Source organism: Amblyomma maculatum, chromosome 8 (assembly GCF_055883805.1).
Source record: "Amblyomma maculatum isolate TAMU_Amacu chromosome 8, ASM5588380v1, whole genome shotgun sequence".
Lineage (NCBI taxonomy): Eukaryota > Metazoa > Arthropoda > Arachnida > Ixodida > Ixodidae > Amblyomma > Amblyomma maculatum.
In genome coordinates, this window is record NC_139351.1 from 39,080,498 (window position 1) to 39,108,430 (window position 27,933).

A 27,933-nucleotide genomic window follows, 5' to 3' on the forward strand; every position below is an offset into this window, starting at 1 on the left:
CCGCTCCCCTAGCCCCCATCGGGAAAACTAGACGCGGCAACCTTTGGAGGGAAGGTTGCTCATCGACGAAATTCTCAAGCTCCTCCACCGCTGCAACCGGATGGCCACTCCGTTTCACGACGACACGACGCGCCCCACAATGATCCGCTGCCTCGGCGCTCCAGTTCTCCGACGACACGAATTCAGCTAGTACCACACCGCAGCCGTGACCGGACCCCGCGACGTTCCGGTAACACCACAGCCGTAACCGCCGACCTGAACATTTCAGTGGACGGAACCGACGTGACAGCGCTTGTGGATACCGGCGCCGATTATTCTGTGATGAGTGGGCCTTTCGCCGCCACTCTGAAAAAGGTGACTACACCCTGGACAGGCCCACAAATTCGTACCGCCGGAGGCCACTTGATAACGCCGACCGGTACCTGCACTTCTAGGGTAACTGTGCAAGAAGAAACGTACTTAGCAACCTTCGTCGTACTTGTCCAGTGTTCCCGCGACGTCATCCTTGGCATGGATTTCTTAGCAGAGAATGGAGCCGTTATCGACCTGCAGACTAAGTCAGTGACCTTATCGACTGAGAACGCAATACACAGTGCTTCAGAGCGACCGACAGCACTGCACATCCTTGATGATCACGTCACTATTCCGCCCCGTTCCAGCGTGATGACGTCTGTGGCTGCGAATACACTGCGAAACTTTGAAGGTGTCGTGGAGAGTAAACAGATCTTACTTTTCGAACGCAGTCTTGCTGTAGCCAGAAGAGTCGTTCGCCTCGAAGACGGCAAAGCAGACGTCCTACTCACAAATTTTGGCGGTGAGCACCAGCATTTAAGCAGTGGGACTGTAGTGGCCCATATTTGCGGTATCACGCATGTTCGAAAAGCCTCTGGACTTGCGACGCTGTCATTTACCGAAATGGAGAGGCCTACCACCGATTTACACTTCGACATTAACCCTGCACTTTCTCAACTGCAGCATCGCCAAGTGAACCAGCTCCTCCAGCGCTATCGGGCGACCTTCTCCAACTCTTCACGTGTTGGCAGAACCGATCTCGCCAAGCATCGCATTATTACGGATGATACCGTGCCACCTCTCAGACAGTCACCTTACCGAGTGTCTCCGACTGAACGCGCCGCTATCACCCGCCAAGTGAAAGAGATGCTTCGCGACGATGTCATCCAGCCCTCGCGGAGTCCATGGGCTGCACCTGTCGTTCTCGTGAAGAAAAAGGATGGTACGCTGAGGTTTTGTGTGGATTACCGCCGGCTAAACAAAGTTACAAAGAAAGACGTCTATCCCCTGCCACGTATCGACGATGCTTTGGGTCGTCTCTGCTCCGCGAAATATTTCTCTTCAATGGACTTGAAATCCGGATACTGGCAAATAGAGGTAGATGAGAGGGACCGCGAGAAAACGGCGTTTATTACTCCGGATAGGCTCTACGAGTTCAAGGCTATGCCCTTTGGTCTCTGCTCTGCTCCGGCTACTTTCCAACGGCTTATGGACACCGTACTTGCAGATCTCAAGTGGCAGACATGTCTCGTTTACCTTGACGACGTTGTGGTCTTTGCTCCAACGTTCGAGGAGCACCTTCGGCGCCTTGAAACTGTTTTGCAAGCCATAACATCCTCTGGCCTTACGTTAAAGAACGAGAAATGTCATTTTGCTTATACGGAGCTCAAGTTCTTGGGGCACGTCGTAAGCCACGCTGGTGTCCTGCCGGATCCAGAGAAAACGACAGCTATTGCCAACTTCCCTCCGCCCAAAGACCAGAAAGCTTTTCGACGATTTCTTGGCTTATGTGCCTACTACCGGCGCTACGTCAAAGATTTCGCTCGACTCGCCGAGCCCATAACACGTCTGACAAAGACAGACACGCCTTTCACTTGGAACGCACCACAGGAACAAGCATTCAAAGAGCTTCAACGCCGCCTACAAACACCTCCCATATTGGCTCACTTCGACGAAAACGCCGACACGGAGCTTCACACCGATGCAAGCAACATAGGCCTGGGCGCCGTTCTAGTTACAATCCAGGGCGGCCAAGAACGTGTAATCGCTTACGCCAGTCGCTGTCAATCTAAAGCGGAATCGAACTATTCCGCAACAGAGAAAGAATGTCTAGCCATTGTGTGGGCGACGTCGAAGTTCCGGCCATACCTTTACGGGAAACCATTCAAGTTAGTAACTGACCACCATGCCCTATGCTGGCTTGCAACCCTAAAGGACCCTTCAACCCGTCTTGTAAGATGGAGTCTACGATTACAGGAATTCGACATAACTGTCACATACAAATCTGGCCGTCAGCATTCGGACGCAGACTGCCTCTCACGGGCCCCTGTAGATCCCCCCGCAGATGAAATTCCTGATGAGGCCATACTGCTAAATGCCATCAGCACAGAGTGCATCGCTGAAAGACAATCTGAAGATCCCGAACTTCGTCACATCATGGACTATCTAAACGGTGCATGTACAACCGCTCCGAGAGCTTTCAAGCGTGCTCTGTCATCGTTATGTGTGCGCAATGGTGTCCTCATGAAGAAAAACTTTTCCGCCAGCCAAACGCCGTACCTGATTGTTGTACCTATGTGTCTACGTGATGAAATCTTACAAGCTTGCCACGATGAACCAACCTCTGGACATTTGGGAGTCACGTGCACGCTTGCAAGGCTCAAGGAAAAGTACTACTGGCCTCGACTTAACTCAGACGTTTCACACTATGTGAAAACGTGTCGCAACTGTCAGCGTCGTAAGGTGCCGCCGACTAAGCCCACCGGACTCTTGAAGCCAATAGACCCACCGTCGAGGCCTTTCCAGCAGATTGGCATGGACATGCTGGGACCATTTCCCCTTTCACACTCCGGTAACCGGTGGGTCATTATTGCCACGGATTACCTTACACGATACGCGGAAACCTCCGCTCTACCCAACGGTACTGCCTTAGAGGTTGCAAAGTTTTTCATCAATTGCGTTGTCCTGCGCCATGGCGCACCGGAGATTTTGATTACTGACAGAGGAGCCGCATTTACAGCCGAATTGCTGCAGCAGATTTTAATTCACAGTCATACTGAACACAGGAAAGCAACACCTTACCATCCTCAAACGAACGGCTTGACCGAACGCTTGAACAAAACACTCGCTGACATGCTCTCAATGTACGTCGACGTAGAGCACAAAACGTGGGATGAAGTGCTCCCGTACGTTACCTTTGCATACAATACAGCGGTCCAGGAAACAACGAACATAACACCTTTCCGTCTGGTCCATGGCCGCGAAGTGACCACAATGCTTGATGCCATGTTACCACATCTAGACGACGGCAACCAACAACCAGATGTTCACACCTTTCTGCACCTCGCCGAAGAGGCCCGTCAGCTGGCCAGGCTGCGAATTCAGAATCAGCAACGCCGCGATGCCCAGCGATACAACCTCCGACACCGTGACGCCCGGTACACAGCTGGAGACCGCGTCTGGGTTTGGTTTCCTGTACGTCGACGAGGCCTCAGCGAGAAACTGCTGTGTAGTTACTTTGGCCCGTACAAAGTGGTAAGCCAAGTTGGGGACCTAAACTATGAGGTTGTTCCTGATGGATTTAAAAAGTCCCGATGCTCCACGCTCCCGGACGTGGTCCACGTGGTCCGCCTGAAACCGTATTACGACCGATAGTGTTGACTCTTTCTGTGCGCGAGCAACTGCCCTTCGTACAATGGTTTTTTCTTTATCTCTACCCACACTCCCAGCATCGGGACGATGCTTCTTGTACCCGGGGGGCAATGACACGCTGCATTCTTTATTTTCCCTCTGTGCTGATCGCGAGCGTGTGCCTCCTCGAGGCGAAGAAACCGACGTTCGTCTCCTCGAGGCGAAGAAACTGAAGTTCTTCTGTCGAAGCGGGCCTGCTAGTTTCCTGCCGCACTGTGACTTCTGTTACTCCTGTGTCCCGCGGTGACTTCTGATCAGAGACTTCACACCGTGACAATATATGCGCTCCGAAGACATGAACGAACAAAAACATGACGTGTTCGTCCGTGCCTTAATCACTCCATTACGAACTATTAAAATGAAACAGCTATCCTAAGCTTGAAGTACAGTATTTACTGGGCTTCGTTGGAATACATACTAATAATTGACAGCGCAAATAGGCATGGACGAGAACCGAAGTATTAAGTATTATTAGTTAACAACAATAATTATTATTATATAGGTATTTATTAACACGCTTTTCTTTTTGAAAGCATGTACCTGCATTGAAATATACATATTATTATATAGGCATGATTTGAGCCAAAGCTTAGTCAAGTCATTCTCCCTTACTTTGGAATAACACATAGTTCCAAATCATTCATAATCTCATTACTGATTTCATTACCTTCCATTAAAAGTATTCACTTGCCGCCCTCTGAAAGCTTTCCTGATTGTCTTACGTTGCATACTTCAGGAAAATTGGATTACTACAGAAAAAAAATATTCTTTATTGAAGTGCTCACTACATACAAATTTATAGTCAGTCGCTTTCTTCCCGGTTCGCAGATTCATGATCCAAAACGACTTTAGTGTTTTTATTCCTCTGGGAAGAGCGCAAGTTTACTTGACCTAAAATTGAATGATTTTTGCACAGTGTAACATACACATACGATTGCTTTTCCCTTTTCGTGGCAGCATGTCCATCCCGCAAAGCATTGTTGCCTGCAATGTGAATGCCAGTCATCTGTGGGCCGCTTACGTGAAAAGCCGCGTGATGGCGCCAGCCTCGCTGAAAAGTTCGAATACGTCCACTCCGAATGTCACGGCCGTCTCGCTCGCTGTTACTATGCTTCAGCATTGTAACACTTCGCGCCCGACAATCCTAACGAACGTTAGTCTCCATGCAAACTTAAGGAAGAAGGCACTACCTTGACTTTCTAATCTCTTGCACTCACACCAAATATTCAACTCCCAAAAAGAAAAAGCGATGGACCATTCAACAATTTCGAACCAAACTCGAACTGTGCCTAGCTCTTATGTTTTTATTTTTATTTCGATTTGAGGCTTGTTTTTCATGAATAAATGAGTTCATACAAATAAAACTGATGTGGTTTACCACTGCCCAACCCAGAAGAAGTGAAATCTTTGTTAACTTGTTTAGGTTTCCTGTTACAAATAAGTATCATCACTCTCGCTAATATCATAATTATCAAACAATATGCCATCCTTCTTATCGCCACTAGCCTAATTATCATTATCTCTAACTGCAGCACCATTTTCATTGCTACCATCATTATTATCACTAACTGCTTTATCATTATCGTGGTTGCTATCATATCCTCACTCTATGGATGAGGACTGCGATCTGCTTTTCACGATCACAGCATAGAATATCGGTTTGCCCGCACTACTAGGGATCGGAGGGATAGTGATTCGGTTCCCGGTGGAGAAAGTGTTTTTAAATGTCAGTATGGGCATTCACTCACAGCCTTACTTTAAATTTAAGGTGAAATGTCAAAGCTAAAGTGACACCAAATTGTGGTGCGCGATCTTTGCTTAGAGCTATGCTTTCTCATCCTGCTCAAAGGTCAAACGTGAGCCATTGCTGACCTTGGCTAGAGGTGGGGTAGTGAAGCTTTCTCTTTAAAATTTTTGTCGCCTGGCAACGGCGGCAGTATTGATGGCGAGCTATACATTTTAGGGCGACTAACGACCTTTAGAAGGGTATTAACACAGTGCTGTACTCTGAATTTCTTGCCCATTGATGAAACTCGATGAAGACAACGATGCCTGAAGCAGCGCTGGAGACTGGCTGATAAAAACGAGGGATGCTTGGGCACCGCGACTGGTCTAACGCAATGGCTGGCAAAGATGAGTTGTTCGCGCCGCTTTTTGATTAATGCAGGATGGTGGCCTTAAAGCGCAATAATTTCATCATCATTCTCATCAGCCGGATTATACCAACTGCAGGGCGAAGGCCTCTCCCATATTTCTCCACTTAACCCGGTTCTGTGCTAGCTGCATCCACTTGACCCCTGCGAACTTCTTAATCTCTTCCGCCCACCTAACTTTCTGCCGCCCCCTGCTACGCTTTCCTTCTCTTGGAATCCAGTTTGTTACCCTCAGCGACCATCGGTTATCCTCTCTTCGCACTACATGTCCTGCCCATGTCTATTTCTTCTTAATTTCCACTAGAATGTCGGTAACATGAGTTATTTCTCTGACCCGCTCTGCACGCTTTCTATCTCTTAATGTTACCCCTACCATTTTTCGTTCCATAGCTCTCTGGGTTGTCCTCAACTTAATAATTTATTTCCCCTCAAATACAGCGTGGCCACTAGCACTCGGTGACGACCTGGAGATAGACCGTCAAAATTGATTAACACTATTTCTATTGCTCGCCATTAAAAAAATAAATGCGGTTTCTCTTCGCTCGTATAACAGCGGCCGAGAAATGATATCATTGAGTATAATTACTGTCATGCTGTGAACTTACTCTAAATGTTCACAAACGGCTTCAAATGCAAAACTTGTGCTAGTCCAGAATTTATGGCTTTCGGAGCACATCGTATACTCTAATACCTTTCTTCACACGATATTATTTGCAGGTGCAGATCATCGCACACATTGCCCCAGCCTCCTCCGACTGTTTGCACACTTGGAGTGATAATTATCACCGGATCCTAGAAAGGTGACTCAATCTGTGATGGATATATAGCTGCTTTTTCAATTATATATTCTGTTTGCGCCGAGATGGTGCAAGGTGCTAATGCCAGTTCACTTTACATGTATTTGTGGGATCCGTAGCATCAATTTATTTCTGGGCTAGAGAAAGGGGCTGCTTCACCTCCGGGGCAGAGGAGGGATCTGGAATGTATGAAGTCAAAGAGGCGTTTGGCCTAGCGCTCTTGGGAGTCCGCCTCGGCGTCAGAAGGTAATTGGTTCGAATCCTGCAGCCAGAAGTGTATAGCGGCAAATATCTCCCGTGTTTGGTCCATAAAATGAGGTCTGAAAACTCTGATGCACCATGTTTGGAGCAAACCCAATTTCGGATACCTTATAGCTTGCAAATGTACATTTTCTTATCGTTTTTGATATGGTGTTTAAGTTGACGTTGATAGGCTCTGCCGATCTAGCTCATCTTCATTTCTGTAAATTGTATCTGACCATTTTTGTCAATAATTACTTACTCTTTGTATAAGAACCCACCCCTTATGTAATGCCCCCACGGGGGACTTTTAAGGTTATAAACTGAACTGAACTGTTAAGGTGCTCAATCGCTGAGCCAGAAAACGCGGGTTCTCTCCCAGCTATGGCGGTTCCATTCTAATGGAAGCCAATTATGCATCTATACTGTGCGATGTCAATGCACTTTAAGAAACACCAGGAGGTAGTAGGTTATCCTTGACTTCCAACGTAGCCTCTCTCATAGCCCATGTCGCTTGGGAGTCTTATAACCGTAATTATAACCATTCATATGTTTCATCGTTGAGACACTTCAATTGGCGATTCTAAGCAGACACACATGCCATCTATTAGCGCTTTGAAAGACGTTTGCTTAAGAGTACTCGATCGTGCAGTCTTCTGTAGGATCGCGAAAATTACGGGGGCAGGTAATATCTGGCAGGCGACAAGACTGTGGACTGATTGAGTTATGAGATTTTACAATATTTCATATTACGGCCGAGCTACCATATGCTGCCAAATCGTTCTACTCCTTTGATGTTATGAGTTGAGATCAATATTCAGCCTCTACAGGATGCTCGGACCCAAATAAGACTCGCTACCCCTGGGCTGCGCAGACACGTTCACGTAGTTTTAATAAAGAGAGGCTTTATGCTAATCTCGAATGATCCTGCACGTAATGTGGCAGATTATCACTTCATGGTAATGACATGTGTGTGATATTAGAGGCAGGAATAAATGAGTAGTAAGAAGCAAGTGTCGAAATTCTTGTGTACGAACATAAATACTCCAAGCAAGCCAGCAGACAGGAGTCATAACGCTGTGATGTAATACCCTAAATTGCAGAACCTGAGTGGTCCACTAATTTTATTGGCAAAGTAAGCTTTGTTTCCCTTGCAGATGGCATTTGCGCGGAGAATAAGCAATGGGAGAGTAAGCAGCAAGGCTAAAAGCGACATCACTTATAACAGTGGAGCCGAGCATTAGTAGCAGCTAGTGCCCATTCCGCACTCCTTGAAGGCGTCTCAGTAGCTTTGTAAAAGTTGCAGACCTTTAAACTTTGCAAACGTTCACATCGCTATTCGTTATTGTGAAAACGAGTAGGAAATTCGTATAATCTGCATACAACGCTATAGTCGCAAGTGCTCATTGGAGAAGGTCGTCTAGGATTTTTTATTACGTGTGTAAGTTGACTTCGACCTTTAGGATGTATTAAGTTTAGTGCTATTTTTTATAAAAATGCCGAATTGCTCTCTTCACGCTTTCTTAAAGGAGGTGAATTTACTATGCTTCGAGGTGTAGCCTCCTATGTCACCTTGACCTCATTGTGCCCAGATTTGAATCAACGGTGCGAGGTCAGTTCTTCGGCCACTCCCACGCGAACGAGCTGAAGGTGGCGTATGACTCCCGGCACAAGAAGCGGGCCATCGGCGTGTCCTACCTGGCGCCGAGCCTAACCACGTATGGTTCGGGTCACCCCGCCTTTCGCATCTTCACTGTAGATGGTGGCTACAAATCTGCTACTTGGGTGCGTATGATTGCTGGGCAGTGTTGTAATCTGTTAACTCTATCAAGAACTTGTTGGATCCGAAATCGAAAACAGAGACTGCTACGGCAATTTCAGGAAATACATATAGGTCGCAGAATTATGATGCCGGTGGAGTATGAATACTGCACCTTATACAAGACGCAAAGATTCAGTGACCCTGTGTATCTGTGTTGCCGTGTGACTTCGCTCATTTCAGTGGTCGTATTTCTCACAAAAATATGCGCAAACTCATTTTTTCCGACAGACTAGGCCGCAAAATGAATTTTTTTCTAATACGTTGTTTATTTATCAGCAAATATCAGTGCCGTCGACATTTCGAATTTCGTTAAATAGTCTAAGTTAGTCTAAGTTCTTTTCCTCCCCAAACAAAACTGCAATTGTATTGTTCTTTGGCATTTTGCTACATTCTGCTTGCTGTAGTGATAAATTTCCCCCTGTATTGTTCTCTGTCTTTTTTTTTGTGCATTATGCCCACTGTAGTAACAAATTTCTGAACTTAAGGCTATCATTATTATCATCATCGACCAATCCCGCTTTGAATAATTAAGTGGTGCAATTTTTTGCAAGCTTGTACCAATAAACGCCGGAAGACGTCTTACTCAAGCACCCGAGAACTGTCTGATATCAGTTCCATAGCATCAACTTTTGACACGTTATCTTTATCTTTGAATCTTCTCTGGTCGACTAACAGACGAGGTGTATCACATGTGTGCTTTACAAGCTGCTTAATATCTGAAAGGAGCTCACTAAGTAGCGGTGGCCCCTAAATTACCGCTAGCAAAAACACTATCGTTCTGGATTGAAATGTTTCTGTCTTAGCTCTGACCTCCTGCCGAAGTGCGCATTTTACTAATTTCATGACATCACTGCAGTCGCTCCTAAACCATCACACATACTTGCTGGACTTGTCCGTGGCGAATGCACTTCCCGACCAGCCACCTAAGTGGGAGCTGGAATACAGTGCACGCAGAGCGTACAACATGCCCAACCTGGAGCCTCAGCAGTGGGACAAAGTTCTCCGAAAAATGGAGTACGATGACTGTCACAAGCTGCTTCACCTATTATACAGCGGAAGATGCGGGAGCTTATGGCTGGAATATAGAGCGAAATTCACGGGACTCCGTCACTCCTCTGGACAAGATTCGACAAGCCGATGGGGCAGCGACCGCCTGTCCTTGACGCGGCTGCAGCATAGTCGGCCGAGGGTATAAAATAACCGACAGCAGCACGCCCTCACCAGTGCGTTTGGGAAGATTCAAACTTCCGGCCACTCCGCGGTGCTCCGAAAGCGTATTGTGTTTCTTCGGGCCCGCGATCGACGCATCGTCCTCTGCACCTACGGCCGCCGCTACCGAGCAACACAGCCTTCGACGCCTCAGCAAACAAGAAAGACGTGAGAATTTCATTCGCCACGGACTGTTGTTCAATCGAACATTATTTTCGCTTTGTTAACTTTTGACCTGACTTAGTAGTATTTTACGCTGTGTTCTTATGTAACTTTTGCTCATACTTATAATATCTGAAATACCTGCTTTATTATCTTTATAGTCTTCATATTTTTTTATCACAGTGTTTTGTTCATTGTCGGGTTATTTTTTTTTCTCTTATCATTTATTTCTTCGTCTTTATCAATATCTTGTCGTGGCGTTGTATTCTCTTTCATTGTACTCTATTATTATCAGTGTAATTTTGGTCTGCTATTTAAAAACCTTCAATTGTTTGTAAAAGAAAGTGACCTATTTGTACTTATTCCTCAATCACACACCGACACACGTGCTTCACGGGTTGACCGGCCTAACTTTTAAATGTGTTCACAACCCTCATAGAGGAACGACGGGTAATCGTTAAGGGGATCCCGCACCTCTTTTGACCGTAAAGGCGGGGGTTTGTGACAATGACGCACTCTTTAACAAGTTCTACAAGTAAGAACTACAAAACTCTCGCTGCTAAACAACCCGCTCGCCAGTCGGGAGAGTTCATGCTGTGCTATCATATGAACGATGTGAAACATATTTGTTGGAGCTTAACAACCTTAGTTGGTCACGGTATTTTAAACCAGATATTTTCTTCGTCAATACTCTTAGTGGGCGACATCACCTTATTCATTATCCTATATAGTGACGGAAATCTGTTTCTTCGTTTTCTGTACCAAATACAGTATACATATCGGCTGCAGAATAGACACTCTTGATATCCGACTTCCAAGTCAAGTGTTGTTATAGGCTAGGCTTAGGTGTAATTTCGACCTGGCATCTCGTAGGAGCTGGTGAAAGTGGCGTGGAGATGAGTAAACATCAATAATCCAGCGGTTATCAATGTAACACGGAGTCACGAAATATGAATATTTTTCTTCGCCTGCGTCCGCTCGTTATTAGTCCTTGCCTGTTCATATTCATGATTAGTTTAACTTTTTATTGCGATTCCGCAGCTTCATTTCTTGACAGCGTTTTGTTCTGTCCCCCCGCAAGTTATATTCCATCATTCTCAAAAAGGGGAAACACCCAAGAACACCTTATTTCCTCGCTAAACAGGCAGGAATTAGGGCAGGGAAGACAAGTAGCAACTTGTATGGTGTGCTTTTCATAGTAAAGGGACGCGTCCGCAATCCTAGATCAATCTTGAAAACAGCGTTTGAATATATCCGGTGTTCAAGCTAATTTCAGCCAAGGGTTAACAAACTAAACACATGCGATCGGCCAGAGAAACTACTTGTATACAGGTGCCAGCCATCTGGCGCACCTTAGGCAATTCCTTAGTTTCTTAGTAACTAATTGCAATTAAGATAATTATCTAATTTACGAGTATTGCCTTAGACTATAAATGCGATTTGCAGAGTTGAAGAGCACCTTCTGAAACCCCCATTCCATTGATTACCGACATCGAAAGCTTCACGTGTACGGCTTTTCCAAACTCTAAAGAAAGGCCGCGAAATACAAAAACATCACGTGACTGGCGCCTTCGTGCACCCCAATTGTGCTGCTCTACACCTAGGTTTCAGTAAAAGAATTCAACTGCAGCCTTGGATCAACGACCCCGTTGCAACGGCAGGCCGATATATCTATAGTGGTTTTTTCGTGCGCTTGAAGCAGTCGGCGCACGTGACGGTACTAGTCGCAGCGAGCTCACAGCTTTGGCATCAACCATCGCCAACAATAAGCCTACCGCTGAAAAAGGGCGGGCGAGTCACGGTCGCAGCTAATTTTGTTCACTAAAATCAGGATTGAGAGTGCCAGAGTCGTGACGCACGAATGCGTTAGTCCAGTTATATCTTTGTCGCATTTCGTGGCCTTTCTCAGAGCTTGGAAAGACGACACATGTGGGGATTTTTTTTATCGGAAATATATGTAATGGGGGTTATGGAATGTACTGTACAACTCGGCAAATCGATTGTTTAAAGGGAGTGAGTAAGAAAAGAAATCTTAATTACTATTTAGTAAATAGCAAAGCAAAACCTTTTTGTGGCGCGTCAGATGGCTGGCAGCTGTATACAATTGATTTCTCTTGCCCACCTCAAATGTTTCATTTTGTAGCTCTTGGTGATAGCTTGGGCAACATTTATGTTGCATTTACACTAAGCTGCTTAGTTCATATTTTTAGAAGAGACATTTCGGACTTTGTTGTGCAAAAATTGTTATAGTAAGAGTGTTAAAAATGGTTATGCTAAGATGTGGCGCCTCTTAGCATATAAAGCAGAAATAGTCTTACAGCAGATTTGTTATAACTTTGCCTCAGACGCCTTGATACAAAGAGTCACTTTCTGTATGCTGGTAGGAGAAAGTTATGCCCAGTGATTGTCTGATTATTGCTGTAAAGACGCCTCCCTCTTATATTGCCCCTGTATTGATTGATATGTGAAAATCAGTACCGCGTTCCGTAAGGATAAATCACCAAAACGACTGCTGCTATCAAAGTGCCTAAACGGCGGAAGCACTGAACTAAGAACTCATTTGACTGGTCTTTAGCAGTTGGCGAGGCGATACTATCACAATGAATCTTAAAGCTGCCAAAATGTATAGACTATTCCAAATGCGGTACTTTTCTTTAGAAACAATAAGAAACTTATCGAAAATGGTTCACGATATTACATGAAAGTGCTAATTGCCGCATTGCGAATAAGGTTTCGTTGTGTTTGTAGTTTCAGTTGTTTGTGTTATTTCGCATTGTTGCAGATATTTTTCCCTCGGAAGAGCAAAGTTTGCAGCAATTGTCCGGAATGTAGGAAAACGTACAGCTTTGGTTGACCCGCAGACCATGTGAAGACGCATAATTTGCTATTTATTTCGTAGTTTTCTTTTTTTTTCAGAATTAGGCATGTCTAGTAGGTGATTTTGAGTGTACACTCGCATGCAAACACAAGGCAAGACAAAATGAATATGCTAATCTTAAGACAGTGTTTGTACGGATCAAGAGCTGCGAGCTAAGCCACCACACCAATTTTTTTTCCCACGCAGATTCTACCGCAAGGGCGCACCTGAAAAGAAGCGTTGTGGAGCATCTTGCCGGAAGAAGCTTCTGTGCGAACAAATGATCGCGCGGTCGTCAGACCTTAAGTTATGCTGAACACTCTCCTGGAAGACAGCGTCGACTGAAATGACCTAAACATTGCAACCCAATTGAATGACAGCTCAAACGATAGCTTTTGTGCGGGCCTCGGAAGCAATATGACAATGTGTTTGGTTAACTTATTTCGAATCGCACAGTGTTAGGCAATGTTTCATCTACTGCCCAGTTTAATTCTTTACATGACAAATATTCGCGGCAAAAATAGGTGAGAACCTTTGAGGCAATGCGCTGGAAACGATAAAAAGCGAAAATATTTCAATAATTTATAAGTTTGAGGTAAAGTACCCATTCATATTTGGTTTAAACGTCGTCATCGTATCGCTTTTAATCAAAACTGACTTTTGGACGTCGCTTTTCACCTGTCCACAACTCTGTAGAAGGCTGATAGTTAATTTCAATAGCAGATGTCAATAGGCTGACAGGCTAAAAGACAAAACGCTTGAAATCGGCAGCAAATATTTGCGCCGAATCGGCTATATACAGCTAGGGCCTGGCAAGAGCAGCTAGCACAATGCTGACAAACACGAGTATTCAGTGTACTTTGCTCTCTCATGCGCGCGTATTCCACTATAAAACTGCCTACTTCTGATAGGAAGAGCCATTCCTAAGCAGCAGTCCTTGTTATTCCTTACGCTATGCTAGTTCGGCAATTGGAAAAGAGATCTGGATCTTTATTTGCTGTTGCAAAACTCTGCTTCGGTAACAAGTACATAGGTTGTACCAGAATAGTTTTGAATCTCGGACTGGCATTTACCATAAGATGTAGTGTATGTCGGAAGAGTTTTTATGTCATATAAGGATCCAATTTTATATACTGTTTACATTCGCAAAATCACCCTACCTACGCTGGACCTCAGGGAAGAATACTTCAACGTTTAATGCTGTCTAGGCTATAAGGGAAACATTTCTAGCAGCATTCGTGAACGAGGAGCATCGATAATTGTAGTGCATACGACAGCTGCGATTCGCGGAAGCTTGTTTGACAGATCGAGTAGTCGAGTAGTCGAGTCGCTGCCAAATCGAGTAGTGCAAGCAGCAGGTGGGACGGCAGCATCTGTGTCCCAAATTTACTATGGATAATGTCATAGTGCAACATTACGGAAAAGGCATATGAAACTGATTACATTAGGCATTTAATCATTTTAGGTATATTCTTTCCGTTGGCACGAAGCTTGAGTCGTGCGTGTACGGTCAAGCATGGCTGAAAATGCAGGTGATTTTTATTTTAAGCATATCACGCTTGCTTAGTAGCTCCTCTGAAACAGCAGACATATTAACGTTGTATTAAATTTACAAGCAAACCAAAACGAACATGTTCAGAGGCAGGAAGAAAACAGTTAATAAAAGATTACCTGTGCGATAAATGGCACAGCGATTGAGAATCGCACCATAGCCGTGTTGCTAAGCTATTCTAAATCACACTCTCGGGATTTTTTTTAGAAAAAAAAAAACTAAATTGACTCTATCGTCATACAGAAGAAAAGAGGTGACCAATTGATTGGAACTAAGATTGAATAATAACAGCTTGTTAATTGCATATAACGTCAATAGAAATAATGTGCAACATCGGCGAAGTGCGCTTGCACATGTCGGTGACGGTGCGCACTAGAAAACCCGGTGTCCATATACTCCCCTCCTGTTCGCACTTGTGACGATGACTTTTTATGGTGTTAAAAACGAGCCTAAAAAGATAACGCTTTGTTTATTACGCCTCATTCGTGAGTTAAACGCTGCACTAGCTCCGGAACATGGTTAAAAATTATTGGTGTCCTTCTTAAGAATTCGAATTTTTCCTTCAACTTTATTCCTGCTGTCAAATACATTAGAAAGTTTTCGTGAGAGCAGCAGCACAGTGTCATCGCTCTTATTCGACAGGTACTGGTGCTTTTTTTTTGCGTACTTGTTTTTTCACCGTTGTTAAATAAGTTGTGCTTATTGTATTTATAAAAACACTACTTAATTTAGAACGAAAAGATGTTGTAATATTTTTCTGCTCGTTCTATGCAAACGTGTACACCATTCCTTTTCACGACTTTGCGGTACAGCCAGCAATCGCCTGCAAATAACTGAATAAAAATGGTTCCTTCCAACATACAAGTTACCTTTCTGTTTTACGACCTCCAAGCCTAAACCTCGTCCGGACAAAAACGACTAAATGTACCAAAACATGCAGGTAAGCGAATCGAATAGTCAGACCCCACAATGCACTCCAGACAGCCTTGCCACTGGCAGCAATGGATGCTAATTTGCAGCAGCAGCTTTATTATTTCATATTACAATAATTCTGCGCATGCACCAGTGCCGTCAAGGGCGCTACAGCAGGTGTATATAGCTACCTGAAGACGCAGTGTTCCTTATGAAGCCGGGAACAGAATGCAGACAGCGGCTGCAGCCCATCCTTGCCTAATAGGCAAAAGTTGATTTGGGATGTGAACAGAATAGCGCGGCAGCATTCCAGTGGATCTGCGCAGCCCTGAAGAACTTGTGTGGAAGTACCAGGCCTACTTCAAAGGTCCCTTCTCATTTATTATGTGTTTATTCACGATATCTCTGACGCTGGCCTTACCAACAACAGAGATGTTGAATTTTTGCCACTTACTTATAGGCATTGTGAAGACAATAAGAGAGGACAGCAACGGTGCGAGTGAGAACGATAGGTTGTGCTGTCATGTAGTTTTGATATCTGGCTTCGGGGAGAGCAGCTTTAGTTTTATTTGACAGCACCTTTGCACCCCATTTTACATTAAAATTCGCGCGATCTTTGAATACATATTTTTCACAGAAACGTTTTTTAAAGCTGACGAAATCCACTCTAATATAATAAATATATCATAACAATAAGCCTGAACCAGTTGACTTCGTGAGACAAGAGAAAAGGTTATGTAGATTTTGTTTAAAGTACTACCAGCACCCGTGCGCCTGATGTACGGATAAGGGTTAATTCTGCTGAGCCTAAATATTTGCCCAAAGTAAATTCCAACATAGTGGGCGTTTTATATAAATAGTTCATTATAAAGTCTTTTCCTCCCCTGACCTGCGGGAAGTCTCATTTAGTCCAAAGCGGTCCAAGTCTTTAGTCTCAGCTGCTAGTGATCTAAAATCCATCAGTTTAATCGCATGCATAGCCGTGAACGTATATGCCTTGGGAACGACAGAAACAAAATATCATTAGGGGAACGCCTAGGCTTCGAATTAGGATAAGAAACGAAGCTCTTTTTCATTGAACGATTCTTAAACTAATTTTTGTTCAAATTGTTTCAATTACCGTAACACTGGTATACACGTCGAAAACAAACGTTAGCAAGTCATAAGCACCACAGTACATACATTAGGTGCACCTCTAACACGCTTGGTACCAAAAATACCCTTCGTTGCCCCAATAAAGAAAACAAGTATCCTTATTACCATATGCGTTGCGTGACCGCCTGGCACGAAGAGGATCTCGGCTCGAACCCCAATGGCAAAGAATTTTAAAGGGAGGGGTTTACTAGCCCCATTACGCGAACGTACGGTCACCGGCGTGTTGACTCGGAGGTACCTCAAAATTACTTCAGCTGTCCACAGAAGCAAGTGCGAAATATACAAGAAGTGTTGTAGTTCGCATTTACACCAGCTTTGAATTAGAATGTATTCAAGTCAATTGATCTTAAGTGCACAAAATCTATAAGGTTGCATTTTATGTGCCTAAAAATTTGTATACGTAAATCGAGTTTGTACGGAGGCAGGTTTAACGACTACCTCTGAGGGGTCCATCGCATATTCCTGCCTTCTATGCTAGTGACTGCGATCTTTAGCACAGCATGCTCGTCAATTTTAAAACAGGTGATGGATGTCGTAAACGTGTTTGGTTATGGGCATACTAAACCTGTGTGTGTTTTCTTTGCGTACGGAGTGCATGGCACACTCGCCATGTCCTGGCAGGAAAACTTTTGGAGCCAAGCTTGGGTGATGCTGCTAGACAGCACTGCTTATTGGCGTCTGAGGTCTACGCTATCGCCTAAGTGGCCAGGATAAAAGCTCCCACGATCAGAACGACGATGCGTTCTCGACAGAGCTACCATACCATTTTCGCTGCCGTACGCTTCCAACGATTAATTCGCTAAAGCGCAGTGGCGCCCTTTAGTGTGTTTCTACTTTTAAACATAAAACTGATAACAGTTAAAAAGCTATTGGTCGTAATTTAAAAAGTGCATTAAATTTCATGAAATCCAAACATGCCAACAGGAAAACGCAGCGAATGAAAAAGACATGTAATGAAATGGTTTTAATTAATCTACAAAATGCCCTAATAATCTGAATTGTGATCTAGTCTCACATTTCCTAGAGTACGTATAAGATAATGTGACCTGAACATTCTTTGCATATCCGGTATCTATACCAAAAAAGGAAAATAAAAGCATTCATTGCACGTTGAAAATCAAAATTTTACGTTAGAGATAACAATTATACTCTTCTTTCAGCGCGCGTTTAGTAAACGAACAGCAAAATCTCAAAACTAGCATTACGAACACCAAATTTTATCTCTTCGGGCCAAATTTCATGTATGACGCCTTTAAACAGCACTCCTTTCATCTCTTTGAATTACAGTAGGCACTGCGCAGAAGCGTTTCAGGTGTTATAACAGTTTTAAGCAGCAAAGTTGGCATAAGAGGAAGGGCAGTTGGGGCATGAAGGATGGCGAGGGAATTTGGTAAATTCCGCCTCGATCCTTCATGCTCCAACTGCCCTTCCCCTTATGGCAACCTTTCCAACTGCCTATTTTCCTGCCCGGTGGCATTGCAATCGGGTTTCATTCCCACTCCCTCCCATACTATATGGACCTGGGTGAACTGGCTTGGCGGTGAGGGTGAGGAAGAACAGCGCTTGCTCGTCCAGCAGACTATCAATGTAATAGGCGCCTAAGTGCTGCATTCAATAAAGTCTTCTACTACTACTTACACTACTACTAAGGAGCAACATTCATTTGCGTATGTACGAGACAATACAGATGCGAAAAAAACGTCACTTGGTGTATCAGCTTGTAGAGAAAGTTCAATTCGCACTCAAGTTGGCGTAGTTTGTGAACTACGGCTTATACAAAGGCAAAAGAAAGGAAGTAAATTCTCGATCAAATTCCGCAAAATGCATTCGTAGGGTCTTGAGACCTCTGCTTGCTAGACCGCTGATTGAGTGAGCAGAGACCAGAGAAAAGGCCAGGCAGGAGTCCCGCGATGATTCCAGTCACGTGGCCGGGTCCCCAAAGAAAGGGCATCATAATTCGAAGAAAGGCAACCTCCACGGCAGCCCCCAAGAGAGGGTGCAACGGCAGCTCCGACAAGAGAAACGGGTAGCGCCACGTCAGCAGCGCGAGGCACCTTGCTACCGATTCTGGAGTGTTCCTGCTGATGTGCAGGGCACCTTGCGTAATATATACCTGTAAGAAAGGTTTTAGCCTGAAGCTGATTCGTACCAAGCAATGATAACAGGCGCTGCAAACATACTTAAGAAAATGTCTGCCTTACTAGACTGTCTGTCGCGACCGTCAGCCAGCTTCATAGACGTTTACTGAAATCAGGGGCCAGAAAACAATCAAATGAACAGGCTACGTAGCTCTGAGGATGCAGGAGTAATGCAAGATATTTATTTCCCGGTACACATTTATACACATTACACATTCATTACACAATAAATACATACAAATTACACAATATACATTTTTAAATTTTGGGGAGCACTGTTGCTCCTTTGAGGGGCTACTGGGAGCAACAACGCGTACATTCCTGTTGCACTGCACATTGTGAAACCATTATTAAGTTAAGACCTGTACATGCACATGGACGTTTTTGAGAAGATATATACTTTAGGTGCTTGACTTTTAACCCCTGAAATAGGCAAAGAAGGATCCAGTAGTGTCATAAAGGGACTTAAATAGATCGATGCCGCGTTCTGAAGAGAGCCCGTTGTTGGAAGTTTATTTCGAAATCCAGAGTTAGAAGCGTATACAGGGAGAGGTCCCATGGTACAAGACTGTGTGTGCGGCCTCCCATGAAAATAGATTTCAATTAGCAACTGAATAGTCAATGCACAACATAATTATAAGCTGAGCAGAGAACAAGTAGGTAGATACATAGTGTATTATTAGTTACCAAAATATTTCAATAGAAACAATATAATTTAGGAGCAGTCACAAAAAAAAAAACACTTACCGATGCATCGATAAATAGGATGAATAGCATGAAAATTACACATTAAGAAGAAAAAGATTTAATTTGACCTAGCAAAATAAAAGCGTATGAGTTTGCTTGATGTCTACGTTCAGGAAATTTCAAAATGATATAGAAGAAAAATAAAGGCATTGTTTCCCGTAGTTAAAGTGACCTTAGATAGTAAAAAGTTATTACGCAGCGCAAAGCGTGTAACGCTGTTACTTATCTTCGTGCCGGGAGTAAATATGCTTAGCAGGAGCTGATGATGAATAATAAAAAATAGGATACCAGTATTGTAAAAATAAAAGGCAGATATCATGCCATCGTGCCGCGTAGGTTGCTAAAGGCAGCGCATAAGTGTCCAAATTTTCAGAGCGTTAGCACAAAAAGCAAGGTTAAAGAATGGCACGATTGCGATTTTGAACACGAGCGTTGCCCAGTGTACATTGTCGTTTTTATTACCGTTCCCAGGCACGAGTTCATTATGTTATTGCCGCAGCCGATCACGCCTTGTATAAAACTGCAACACACTTTTCTTCCTCCTCCTTGGTAAATGTCAACACACACTCACGCTGTGCAGAAAACATCGTCGTCTTCATCAAATTCCAAATTCAAACAATCTCGCGCTTGCAGCGAACCCTCGTGTTTGTGAAGTTCTATCTACCCACTCAATTATTGCACCTAGTATTTAAATACGCCATATGCACAAGCATTCTCGCCGAAGGCCAAGGTTTGGTTTGATTTAGTTTATGGGGTAGGTCGTCATAAGTCGACTCTGGCTATGGCAGACGCCGAAGACTTCCTTATTGTGCGCTGATATCGATTAAAGTTTGGCAAAACTAGTGTTCAACAAGCCCAATTGATTAGCCCCATTTTGAACCCGAATATCTTCCGATAAGGATCGGCTCTGTAGAAAAAATGATCGGTTGAATTAAAGCCTAGCGATAAAGTAGCGCAAAACAGACAAGACACACGAGAAGACCGAACAACACATGCGCTATCTTTCAACAATTTTTTTTTCTCACATGCAGCACATCTATACGCCAAAGACAAGATATCACATGTGCTAACAGAATCATCGCCTGAGAAAAGACAGCTCCTTCTCCCATAAACAAATCAACGGAGGGCTAACACATGTCTCTCCGGAACCACATGTGATATCTTGTCTTTAGCGTCAAACTGTGCTGCATGTGTGAAAAAAGAATTCTGTTGGAAGTTAGCGCTCGTGTTGTTCGGTCTTCTCGTGTGTCTTGTCTGTTTTACGTTACAATATCGCTATGTCCAGGCATCGAAAAGCCCAAAAAGCTACGCTTTTGAATTAAAGCCAATTGGAGAGCTTAGATAGCCCCAGCTAAATGCTATATCTTCGCCAAAGTGCTGCCTTCTCAGAAATATTGAAACATTTTTTTAACACCTATGTGTGCCAAGTTTGGGCATGCGCTGGGTTCTACAAGTTTTTCGCCCTCTTTGATGATGACAAGACAGGTTTTAAACTGCTGAGGACTGTTTTGAGCCGATGGGTAGCTATTGTGGCTCTCAAGGACAGCGCCGCAGTATGTGCGGCATACTACAAGAATTCTGTCACGAATAAAAGTACTGAAGTTTTCTATGAAGGCGAATGCAAAATTTGTAAGATATGTTAATGTGTTTTAAATGTTTTAGCACACCATTGACATCATGCTGGTGGCCATGTTTCTTTCTTAGGTACAAGGAAAAAATGCAGCCCAAGTTCAGCAACACGAAGCACCCAGAATAGCTGAGGTAACTGCTCGTTGCCATCTCACAATTATAGCACCAATACTAAACATTCTAGGCGAAGCCACGATAATTTAATTAATATCTCCTGCCTTCTTTTACCGTACATGCCCACACATCCGTCACAACTGTTCGAAATTCTCTACCCTGGCTACCCTAGGCTACATTTTTACCGCTGCCTAGACACCTCGCTCCAAAGCGCAGTTCATGCACACGAAAAATGATTAGGCGGCCGAATGTTTCAACCCAATGCTCGTAGCGATGTTTTATTAATTAGAGCTTCGCGCCAAAAATAACTTGTCCTAGAAAGCATTAGCGCATGAATCTAAGATTACTTCCTTGCAATGACTGCAATTTCTATGCTTTTTGCTGCCTAGGTTCGAACTGTTATTCTACGACAGGGAGACGGAGATTTCACGTGAAACAGTTGTAGGCGATATATTACCGAAACAATAGCGCTGTCTTCTCAAACAAGTACTTCATGTCGCCGGAACAAAACCAGCTTTCCTGATGACAATATTAATACACTTTTGACTAATAGATATATTCCTTGAAGAAAACATTAGGTGACAGCATAGAGCTATATTAAAGTGCACTTTCTGCCGTCAAATATTGGTATCTCTGAGAAGCGTGCAATTGTTAACATGGCTTTCACTAAAAGGTGCACTCGATATATATAAGAGTTTAGATGAAAAAATGAGTTAGCAAGAAATACAGACAGACCTAGAGCACTTCTGCACATTGCTTTGATTTCGTTTTGGGGGTTTAGCTTTCCAAAGCGACTTTCTCTGTGAGAGCCGTCATAGCGGAGGGCTCCGGCAATTTCGACCACCTGGTGTTCGTCACCGTGCACTGACATCGCACAGCACACGGGCACCTTGATTTTCACCTCCATCGAAACAATGCCGCGCGGTCGGGATTCAATCCCGAATTATTGGTAACGCAGTCGGGCAAGCTAACCGCTGCGCCACCGCGGCGCGGACGTCTGCATCTTAAGCCATTCAGCGGCTTCAGTACTCTCTAAGCCGTAAGGTTATACGTAAAGCCTGTGTCTTCACTGTCGTCACTTGGTTTAAAAATTTCATTCACTAAGTTTGTGCTTCTATCAGCATGTAAAGATACTGACGTGAAACATCTAAAAGTCACGGAAAAATTCTATGTTTAGTTGGAATCACGGTTAAGTTGCAGATTCATAGCTGCTATCAACACGTTGACTAGGTTCGTTGTATATTTCCCATCATATAACTGGAAATTCCTCGCTCAATGCGCGGCTACATTTGCATATATTATTTCTATTTGTTAACGACAAAACATATTGCTTCCACCGCTGGTCAGTACACGAATAATTGTATGGAGAAAATGAGTAACTATTTCTGTACGGACGACTATAAAAGGGTAAGATAAAATTTTGGTGCTTCTTGCCATGGAGTACAAAAGCACAAAAAAGTTAACTTCTTTGCCGAAAATTGTATTTCAAAAAGAAAAATTGGAGGGCGCTTAAGCTTCGCCTTTATGAATGGAACGCGATAGCGTTATCGCGCCCCGTTCGCACCGTCTACTCATTTTCTTGTCGCGCTTTTCAGTGACACAAAGACGTAGTTCACATGATACAACACTCGTTAACTTGTCCAAAGCATGACTGTTTGGTAATTACGTGTTCTGAAACGTGATTCTGACATTATACACTTTTGTGTTGTGTTCTGCATACTGCAGATTTTCTTGCTCCCCTGTTTGTTTAGAGATCGCGCGCATTCATAATCTCGCTCACTCACCACACATTATTTATTAATCCTTCCGGGACGTAGAAGCGCTACCAGCCACCTTGCCGAAACGCGCGGGCCTCAAGTTGCAATCGTAGTTCGTCGGCAAAATCGTTGCCGATCCAAACCGGCGCGTTGAAGATCTCGGAGGCCATGCCCTGCCTATCTTATTCCGTGCGCCACACGCATGATGGCGCTGCGTGCATGTCAAGCGAAGAGGAAGTACGGCGGAAAAATAATTTGCCACTCGCTTAACTGCGTGATCTGTAATTCTGTAAATTACATGCTCATAATTATTATTATATTCAACAATACACTTCTCTAAGGGACATTTCTGAGACAACACCGCAATCAGTAGACGCGCCGTTGTCCATTTAAAACCATCCAGCTCTCCTGGCGAAGTGGTTAGCGTGCTCGTATCGCACCCCGGATGCCCACGCTCGTTTCCCCAGGTCGGCGTTTTTTCCTACTCGTTTTATTTATTAATTCTTCTGAGATGTTTCGCTCGCGGCCAACTCCGGACAACGCGGGACGGCGGCCGCCGACGACGACACAGACTTTTCTGCGGCACAGGGCCCTTAACGCTATCACGTTAAAATATAGCATCATTTTATCATGAAAACCTATAAACGTCCACCATACTTGCCGTGAATATACAACTCTGCACATGGCTTTATTCTTAATTATTCATAAAATGTATTTTTTAGGGATATTAGTAACTTGAGACTTGTAGTGCTACGTTTTTGGATGACTGTTCAGACTATTCAGAGATAAACAACTTGATAATTGGAGCTGGTCTAATGTAAGTGCCTTATAGCACACGTTCTTGTCAACATTCGCTGAGTGTTTTACATCTTTCAAGCGGTCGGCCGCGTGTTAATGGTACATTTAGTAAGAAAAAAAATGCTTAGAGGCCAGATAAAGGTAATGAAGTGAAAGATAGGTCGAGGTTGCTACGTTCCCATTGCTATAGGGCTTCCGGAACAAAGCAATTTGATTTTAAAGTCGTGTTTATGCCTAACTGTCTCGTCTGTAAGACTTGGCCAGATATACTATCGCTATAGAAAATGCGATTGTTCCTTACAAAAAAAGCACATGCCTGGCTTACTTCCTGGTCCGAATGTAGCCCATGAATATACCTAAAATGGATTGATGGTGATCACTATGTCAATAGCGAAGCCCGCTGTGACAGGAATGTGCATACGTCGGTTCCAACCTTTAACGCGAGTAGGCCTGCCGTAAAGCCTGTGAAGCACTTGTACGCCAACTCCAAAGTGTGGACACCGTCGAGGTAGGAGATGCCCAGCAGCGACCAAGGCAGCAGAGTGCTCAAGCAGTAGACAAGTCCTGTGGCCAGCGTCAGCACCAGTGTCATGAATGCGAGCTTGATAGAGCCGAGTCCTCTCTCGTAGCGATACCCGATGAACATCAAGGAGCAGAAAACGTAGACCGCGTGGGGATCACTCGGAGCATGGAGTGGGGACAAGAGCAGGAATTTCAATTGGCCCCTGTAAAGGTTGCAAGAAAACAAGAAACTGTTAGCAGCGGGTGATAAAAAAGAGCGCACGAAAGGATTTCCTTCTATAACGTACACTTACTAACGAATTTCCCACCCGTCCTGGAGTCCGTAGTGCTGTTCAACCACTCATTTTCGCAGACTGTAACAAATGAGATATGGACTGACTGTGAAGTTACCTATATAAAAAGTCCACTTGCCTTGATTTGATCAGTTATAACAAATTATATTTCTATCTATTGCACGCTACTCACATACGACGACAATGTGGTACACCTGTGCTGCAAGTTCCTGTCGTTTCGAACTTCGCTCATTGGATTAGCCTCTCTAGAACTTGTATTGCACAGGTTAAGTCATATTGACTTTTCGTTGGTTGTATCAAAAAACATTCTGCTATAAATCATCATATTTAAAATATTGACATTTATTAGGATAAGAGCAATGAACAAAAAATAGTCAGTCGGCGAAAACAATCTGGCAAAACCTCTATTACAGTAGCTGCTGCAATACAGGGACCGGTCGCACGACGTACACACATTAATGTTTTACACAGCGGCGCACGGATCAACCTATGATAACCTTCATTCTTGCAGTTCCTTTCAAGTAGACTCAAAGTGGCCAAGAAGGCGCATTGCATTAATTTTCGTGTCTTCTAACAATTGCGTACAGTTTGCAAGCCCCATATAAAGGATACCTAAACACCGATGTCTTAACCACAGAGGCGGCAAGGAGGCGCACATCGGGCGCTATGCCTGCAGGTTACTCCTGAGCTCTTCTCCACTAGTCGATAACTGACAAGTTCAGGTTTCTGACGACGAACAGCATTACGACCGAACAAAAAGGAAACGTTAGGCAGGGATCTGTGTACCTTTTGAAGACCAGGTCAGAACTTAAGCAAAGCGCACGAAGAAATGCTTCCCAATTATCTGGTACTGCTCCTGTTCGAAGCGCCACAGTCAGCGCCGAGAGAAGCGTCGCCACGAAAGTCGGCGTAAAACGTGAAGACGACACAGAGAGGCCGTAGACGTATCCAAAGCCTACGAGCACGCCGGCCAAGTGACCCAGCAGTGAACTGCTGGGAACCCCGATGTGGATTAGAAAACGCTCGAGCCACACAACCCATGCAGGAAAGGGTGTGACATGAAACCACTGCACGTTCTTCAGAACCTGAGTGGTAGAGAAGAAAGAGCGAAGATGTCCATTAGACGCTTAATTCCTATATGGCGAAAAGAGTGTATTTTTGAACTCATATTGAACTATACTTGAATGCAAATGGTTCTTTGTTGTATTTAGCTTAACGAAAAAAGAGTTTGATAGGACAAGGACATCTAGGTCAGACAGAACTACAACTTACAAATTAATATAATCGTGCAACAAAAAACGACCCATCACAAACCACCACCAAAATTCGCTTCCATTAAAAACGTTGTTAACACCCATATCTGCTAATCTAACGAACCGTTCAAATAAAAAGGAAAACGAACAGCGGCAGCTCATTAAAAAGTGGTGTACACTCATGTGCACTTTGAGTAGGCTCTCGGTTTAAATTTTACTCGCTTGATTAGCTGATTTAGAACTTGTATACTACTGAAACTGTCATACTGACCTAACGTACTTGAGTATGCACCACTTTCCATGAGCTGTCCTCTTCTTATTTGAGTCAAAAGAAGAAATCCCCTGCGTGAGAGACGTGCTCAAAATGGGCGCGGAATCCGTGCGCTGATGCGTCACTTGTCAATCATTCCGATGACGCTATCAGAAAAATAAAAACTCTGCCTCCACTGGAAATCAAACTTCCATCCCTCGGCCCCGTATCCGAGCGCTTTAACTACTGCGCCACGCCCGGAATTGTGAAAGTCACATTTTAATTCTTCTTGCCTACCGTGAGCATAATAGTAGCGTTGAGAATGACACGGCCATTAGCAATAACGACAATGATGACAATAGCCATAATAGTGATGGCGCGTTTTTTTTATAATCATAATGAGAGCAAACGTGATGCACCTTATCTAACAGCCGATGTAGCCAATCAGTTGGCTAGGTAGAAGCGAGAAACACAAAACTATGTTACACTTCAAATGGCACGTGCCAGGATTTCTCTTTCTTTCTAGAACATATTGCTGTGTTTTGGTCACACGGCGTTCATGCAAAAAAAAAAAAAAAAAAAAAACTTTCGCACTTATTGAGCAAATGGTCAATATACGGTTGGGATGTGAAAATAACATTTTGTGCAATTCGGTCATCAAATGAGGAGCTTGGCCAAAGGTTAACTTTAACGCATGAACATAATTATCAACACGAAAAACATTGCGCGCTTTTGGTACATTATCAAATGGTGCGAAATACGGCATGCTTTTTGTACGTTAACAAATAGCGCGAAATACGGTATGTAGTATGAAGGGCACTTTAAACCAGTTAGAATTCTTTTTCTCGCCCGCAGCTTAACGAAGCGTCACAACAAATCCGGTCATCACAACAGATGACCAGAAACTGCAGGACAAAGCGTGCCTAGTTTTCAAAATTAATTCCCTTCCTTACTTTCCCAACGATGCAAACAAGCATAATAGCATGTCGTGTCCATGCGTTCCAACTACTGGAACACTGCACGGATATTAGAGGCGAAAACATTGAACGAAACCCATAGCTTCATAGCGCCAGCCATAAAGGAGCGTTGAGCAACTGATGCCTGTGCGGAATGCCCTCCCTCATGAGCACAGCGTGCCGGAGAGCAGCGGCCAGCGACGGTTATGATAGCGCTGCATCTCGGCATCGTGCCTGGTCCGCCGGCCGGCGGGGCTGCTTGGCTACGTTTGGCCAATACGCCACGTGGCAGGCAGCTCCGCCCCCAGGCAAGTGGCAGGCGACGAGGTTTCAGAACTACGAAGCCGGTCTTCTCTTGCTGAAGTGTTGTTATGGCTAACTTAATAGAACACCCTCGACCAAAAGACAACATGATCCTCATCCTCACGACGTCCTTCTCTCTTCTACTTCGTTCTTTTATTGCGAAACCAATACTACGTCAGTCAAAGCGAGAAATCAGGTGGTTGAAGATACGCCGTGAAGAGGCACAGCTACGGTCTCCTCATAAAAACATCCGCCTGCCATGACATTTGAATTCACGCTACCCCTTAGCTACGGGCAAGAGCTGCCAACTCGGGTCGCTTCTGTCATATGGGAGGGTGATATCAGAATCAAACTGCCAAAACCGTTTGCCTTCTTGTTACCCCCACGACACGCAGGCACGTCCATTTGGTTTGGTTGAAGCGTGACTTCATATATGGGCTGGTAGCTTACGCTCTCACGTCATACCCTTAAACGATGAGCTTAAGTGTCCCCAATAATGTGACACCTTTCACTGATAGGAAATGACAGGCGAATAATGTAGCAGGCAAACGAAGCTTGCGTTGTTCCATTCGCAATTCAGGTAGGGTTAACCGCAGCTAATTTTTTTAGCCC

At 44.2% G+C, this 27,933-nt stretch overlaps 1 pseudogene across 1 annotated transcript in view; it reads left to right on the forward strand.

Annotated features, from left to right (window-relative positions):
• LOC146181022 (sphingomyelin phosphodiesterase-like) overlaps positions 1-13,258 on the forward strand; it is a 28,042-nt pseudogene extending 14,784 nt beyond the window's left edge. The window contains exons 8-12 of the transcript XR_014700404.1: positions 6,573-6,655; positions 8,485-8,677; positions 9,571-9,739; positions 10,599-10,620; positions 13,150-13,258. The product of XR_014700404.1 is annotated as a sphingomyelin phosphodiesterase-like (transcript). The remainder of the gene's footprint in view (positions 1-6,572; positions 6,656-8,484; positions 8,678-9,570; positions 9,740-10,598; positions 10,621-13,149) is intronic.
• Positions 13,259-27,933: the final 14,675 nt, after the last annotated feature.